This window comes from Etheostoma cragini, chromosome 2, assembly GCF_013103735.1.
Source record: "Etheostoma cragini isolate CJK2018 chromosome 2, CSU_Ecrag_1.0, whole genome shotgun sequence".
Lineage (NCBI taxonomy): Eukaryota > Metazoa > Chordata > Actinopteri > Perciformes > Percidae > Etheostoma > Etheostoma cragini.
The window spans coordinates 28,159,201-28,165,300 of NC_048408.1; the positions used below are offsets into that span (position 1 = coordinate 28,159,201).

General features: G+C 41.1%; 1 protein-coding gene and 2 long non-coding RNA genes across 26 annotated transcripts in view; 2 read left to right on the forward strand and 1 right to left on the reverse strand.

Moving 5' to 3' along the window:
- Positions 1-6,100, reverse strand: part of cacna1ab (calcium channel, voltage-dependent, P/Q type, alpha 1A subunit, b) — a 140,766-nt gene that overhangs the window by 131,842 nt on the left and 2,824 nt on the right. The gene's annotated exons all lie outside the window — the stretch shown is intronic.
- LOC117934699 lies at positions 2,713-3,378 on the forward strand. Its single transcript, XR_004654549.1, has 3 exons — positions 2,713-2,812; positions 2,975-2,978; positions 3,358-3,378. It is a non-coding gene; the product is annotated as an uncharacterized LOC117934699 (long non-coding RNA).
- LOC117934713 overlaps positions 3,461-6,100 on the forward strand; it is a 14,148-nt gene continuing 11,508 nt past the window's right edge. Inside the window, exon 1 of the long non-coding RNA XR_004654553.1 lies at positions 3,461-3,542. This is a non-coding gene — a long non-coding RNA (uncharacterized LOC117934713). The remainder of the gene's footprint in view (positions 3,543-6,100) is intronic.

Genomic DNA, 6,100 nt, shown 5'->3' on the forward strand with positions numbered 1-6,100 from the left:
GGGGGGGGGGGCAACTCAGTGTGTTTACAGCAGGTTACAGTTACAGGTTACTAAGGCAAGGTGACATTCTTCCTCCTGACTGTCCCAGAGGGGGCGGGGTCTGTCTTTAATCACTTCTCTCTCTCTCTGCCACATACTGTCCACCTCTCTCCAATTGTCTTTCCCTCACATGATACCAGGCAGCGTGGCCAGAACCCAGCCGGGAAAGTGTGAAACCCACACAGACAGCAAACGCCCAGGGCAGATGGTCAGAGAGAGAGAGAGAGAGAGAGAGAGAGAGAGAGAGAAGGCATACACTGACACTTTATTTCATTCTATGATGCTTTGTTGAAATAAAAAGATCTTTTCTTGAGTTAATGAAGCAGATTTGAAATAAAGTAAAAGGAGAGGGAAAAGGAAAAAGGCATATTGGATTGAACTAAACAGAGAGAGAGACAGAGACACAAGTGAAAACAAGAAAGAGAGTAAGTGAAGATACAGGAGGGACCAATTTAGGAGAAACCTAAATAAATGAGTGGAAAAAGATGTAGATGCTTCCATGAAGGACCTGAGGGGTCACTGAATGGTTGTGATGTGTTTTCAGGAGCGTTTTCCATCCTCATTTTTAAACCAAAGAAATGGTTGCGGTTCAAAACATGTCGTTAAAATTGTGGTTAGGTTTAGGCAACAAAACTACTTAAAAAAATTCTTGGTTTGGGTTAATCAGTATCAGTTTGTTGCGTTACTTACTACAGACCGTGATGCAGATTGTTCCGTAATGTTTTTTTAAATACTTGCCGTTTACTTTAATTTTCAAACAAGACAAGAACCCAGGTCTCCTGGGAGAGCCCTGCGTTTGTTTGACCCATCCTCCGTCTCAACCTGACTCCTTAGGCTGCGCTCACACAGCCTGCGTTGGCCGTCTGACCATCGACGAAACGCAGGTCTTTCTATTTATTTTGAATGGGGGTAGTGCGTTTAGGCAAAAAATAAGTAAATAAAAAAACGTAGTGGGCCCGCGGCGAAAAGCTGACACCGACTCAACTTTTGGAGAAATGCAACCCCACGTCACGCCGCTGAGGCCAATCATGTAACCGGAGATCAGACTACTTTGCTCCCGTCATAATTACTACGGCCACTAGAGGGCAACACCTTAACAATAAAATGTTAATATGTGTCGGACCTGCAGATCGTATTGCATTTCCATCCCCCTGTTTTTATGTGCATTTTTATTCTGAGCATGCATCAATTTAAATCAAATGTCAGGATGTAAAATTGTGGCAGACAAAAATATCAGCTATGTGTGCAAACTGTAACGTTCCACAAATGAAGACATGGAAACATGTTTTTTCCACCAGCTGAGTTTTGATTGGCGCTCTTTCAATTACAATATCTTTATGCACTGGGTTTTATGGGTCCCAACTCTTTATAATTACATAACAGCAGAGGGTTAAAACACTTATCACTCTAACTGATTTTCGGAAAATTTGTTAGAATTTGAACATTGTGTGTGAACATTTGGAGGGAAACTTGGCTTATGATGCCGTTTTCTTCCTTGAATGTGTCACCTTTCTGTATTTTGGACATAGCATTTTTCCATTTTGTACACAACTCTATGATTAAAAAAATATATAGACCACCAGAGTATTTAAATTGACTTAAATTGCGAGTGACAGAAGAGTAAAGAAAAGACGGGGATAAAAGAGAGATGGAGAGAGAGAGAGATAAGATGGTGGACAGAACATTTAAAACAGAGGTGCAGGGGAAGAAGTTCAGTGGAGATGAAAGGAGTGTAGAGAGAGTGAGAGAGGGAATGGGGAAGTGCAGGCGGAGGGAGGAGAGGGAGGTATAATGAAGTCCACTGGGTCTCTGGTGAAAGAAGCCCCAGCGCCTGCCTGCCAACACAGCCTCTGTACAGATGGCGGCATGCTAGGATACGCTTGGTTCAGTTTTGAAGTGGATGTTCTTTAAATTCTGTTTTGTGCTGATGTTTTAAAGTCTGCTCCCACATATTTCAAATGTTTTGACAGAATACTTAAATCAGTGTGTTTAGTGGTTTTGTTTGACCAGGTGAAGATAGTGCCCTTTGAAAGACATCTGTAATGCGGTTAGTTAGAAGTAATTGTTAACACTAGAGAAAGCTCGATTTACAGGTGCGTGGAAGTAAATGCTGCAAAGTATCTAATATCCAGCGGCTGCTTTGGCTTTCACAACATTTACATTGATATTTACATTGGAAAATTTATTTTTAAGAACTGTAATGCTACTCCGTTCTTGTATTTGTGTTAATGCCAATGCAAAATATACATAATGAATTTGCAAAACATTTAATGTCAACACACATCTTGAACCAACTCAAAACCATTGGTTAAGGTTAGATTATTGAACAAGTCAAAGCTGACTAAAGCATGACACAGGATGCATGGATGTTTTCAACGTTTAACCAAAACCATGGTCCAAATAGTAACCAGGTAGGCTTCAGGAGCCTCAGCTTAAAAACCTGTGTGATGCAGACCTCCAGCATCCCAGTTCTGTGCTATGTAACCAAGCATCCAACGCAACCTGCTTCCTATTGACATACTGTATTAGAGATCCACACTTCCTGGGTTGAAAGGTAAACTAAATGCAGGACTTACATTTCTAAAATGCATTCATATAAAACAAGTATGTTTTGTATGTAAGATGTAATTTTTTACCCTTTAAAAAGGTGGATTATAAATTCTCAGCGCAATTTCTTTTTTGTCTAAAATTGTAGGCATCTCTCCTTGATCTGCTAGCTGCCTGCCCCCTGAATACACTGTGAAAAAGTTAGGTCTCGGGGGACAACACAGGGGTCCGGACTGGCGAATTACGTGGTGGCCACACAGAATTACCACACATTCTGTGCCACCACCACGGAAAACAGTGCCACAGTAAAGTCCATGAGAAGAGGACGTAGCGTTAAGAGCGATAACGGTAGCGAGTAGTATGAAAGCCCAAAAATCCACTTTGGGAGGTTGGTTGGGGGGTGGATGGGTCAAACAACCCAGCACTATCACCCCGGAGACCGGGGATCGTGTCCCGTGTGTCACAATCCCTAAACCCCACTGTCCTGTTCTTCTTTTCCTAAACCCTGCCCGTCCGCTGTATACGGCCGTCCCGTTCTTCTTAGCCTAAACGCAACCTGCTGTTGTCCCGCCCACCCACAACCTTTTCCTAATTTAAGGGCATGTTCATTTCATGGAATTTTAAGGCGTTGTGTTAATTTCAGGGAATTATTCCGTGGGCCCATCACAGAATTTTACGGCAGTTCCGTAAAACTGCTACCGATTTTGAGTTAAGGGGGCGTGTTTATTTCCCTGAATTCTGTGAGATCAGGTTGCAGCGGTTGAGGGCTAGTAACCGTCAAACAAACCCTAGTGGAACAGGATAGGCACAAAACACAACAAACCATTTCAGCTGATCACAGACAAGATGGTTGGGGGAGGGGTTGGGGGCATAGTGATAGTCAGTCGGTTAGTTATGACAGTTACGGAAACATGGGGGGAGGGGCGAGCTTGCTCTGTTTTGTTTTGAATTTACTTGTGAACCGAAGTGATCATGCAGGAACTCATACCGCACCTTTAAAACACCAACTTATGACTTTTTGTTTTCCTAATGAGATGAGTAACAAGCGTGATTGTTCAATTACTTTCACACATTGCAAAGTGGGATTATCTTTGTTACTGTCGCCAGTCTTGCTAAATACACACTAACAGTACCATTAGTTCTAAAGTTGTAGGAGTAAATGTTTCTTTTCATGTCTAATGTTTTTTTTTCAGTTTGCCCCTGATTATAATTCACAACATGGGGTATATGTGTGCACTACACTGAATTACTTTGTTCCAGTAACTGGCCACCTCTTCTTTACTCAAAGTGCATCACGTGACAACATGCCATTTTATTTCAAATCAATCCAGACTGTTCATAGTCTCACCTAGTGAGCATTAGACATAAATAACACTCATCAGTAATGTCCATTTCTAAACCTTGAATCAATATTCTGAGGTTAAGAAAAAAGCACTTCACCTCCCTACCAACTTGTGCAAACTGGGGGGTGGGGGTGGGGTGGGGGGGGGGGGGGGGGGGGGGGGGGGGGGGGGGGGAGCTGTAAAGAGAGTACAAACTCAGCTATTTTTGTAAGCTGATGGATATCCTAACAATGTGTTTATTTCTGCAGTAAAGCCAAAACATTTTGGCAGAAAGTTTAAGAACCTTAATGAAGACTCTCTGCCAAAACACAGCAGAGCCTCTCCGCCAATAAAGCCTCTTTTCCAGACATCCACTGGTCTCAAAACAGGTTTCAATTGGTGAAAGACAGGCAACGATCTGATATCAAATTTTAAAATAAAAATGACAGAATTCTCTTTCTTTGTCGACTTAACTGTTACATTTAGATACTTTGTCCTGACCCCAGGAAACAGATCTGAATCTGTCCATTTCCTCTGTAAAAAAATATAACTGCATTCTTTAGTACTGTAGGACTAAGCCCTGTAGATTATGTCAGCACGGTATTGTACAAGCCTCAGATTATATATTATTATTAATTCCTGAATCAAAATGAATAAAGATATGATGTAGAGATTAAATGTATTTTCTGTAGCAGAATTTCGGTAGGCAACTTTTTACAGCCTATAAACACACACCACAATTGCCACGAATGCACTCTTTCTCCCACATACACACTCATCATATGACCAACCGGACTCTCACGTCATTTGAAGTGTTATGGCTTAACACCTGCTGATAAACAGAATCAGACTACCTGAAATCTGCTAAGGCCATTGGTCTTTATACCATCTACAACAATAACTAAAGCGTCTCTTCTCTTGTTATGCCTCCAACATTTGGAACACTCGTTTCCATCAATTCAAAGCTTTTATTTAATGACTTAAACCACAGTTTTAAGAAATTCCATGTGACTACTATTTTCCTTCATTAGGTATTTAACAGTTTTTTCTGCTCTCATCTGCATTTTATCTGTCTTTTATTCTTGTAATTGTGAAGCGGCCTCTAGCTGACATCTGTGTGTGAAAAACTAATTTACCATTAAAGGGGTTGAACTGACTTATCACCCCGTGTTGAATTAGGAATCCTCAAAAGCTTTTTTCATACTGTAAAATCACTTTAAAAGACCCAAAAGGCACCTTACCCTCTGCCGCTCTCTCAACATGCACTAACCAGCCTGCAGTCACTCAATGTGTCTCTGCATCAACGCCACACAAACATCATTATTCTGTGACATTCCATTATTTTTTCCCGTAATTGATAACATTCACTCATCTCTGAAAGTACTTTATCTCTACATTGGGTGGTGATTTCCTACACTTCCCAGAATGCATGGTGAAAGCCCCTAAAAAACAGATGTAAAGCTCTTTGGTTTAGTTGTTTGCTACACAGGTAGAGACGGTGATAATAAGATTGAGTTAAAGAGCCTTTTTAAGTACATGTCTTCTGGTTTAACTGCATTTGGAATAGGTGGCAAAACCAGATCTTTACCAAAAGCTGGATTATAAGCAAAGTTAGCAACTGTCCCTGGGCTGCAAACCTCTAGAGGCTCCAAAAACCCCAGTTGTTTTGATTAATTGCACAATTATTTAGGGAAAAAAACAATTAAAATAAAATGATATATATACATATTTCCACCTTTAATGGATAGGACAGCTAGACATGAAAGGGGTCTATGTGTGCCTGTGTGTGCCTGCTCTACCAACTGAGCTAACCCGGCCGCATTATTATGTCATTTTTAAGTCTTGTCTTGTAGAGGGGCCTTGTGTGCGTCCGAATGTACTTTAAAGCAATACTAACTTTTCCCTATTTGGCCCCACTACAGGTTGTCTCATTGGAACTACAGCCGCGCCAGCAGTGGTTCCAATGAAACCACCTGTTGGGGGGCCGAAGCGGGAAAAGTTACATAGTGTCGCTTTAACGACCTTTGGAATACTTCATTAATAAGCAGAAAGTAAGCACTATGTCAACTGAAGGTTCATATTCAACATAACACAAACTACTTGGGATCCGTTAGTCTAACCAAAACATTTTCCAAGTTCACCTACTTTTACTAAGTCTTCCATGGAAGGAAACTGAATTTACTTAATGTATA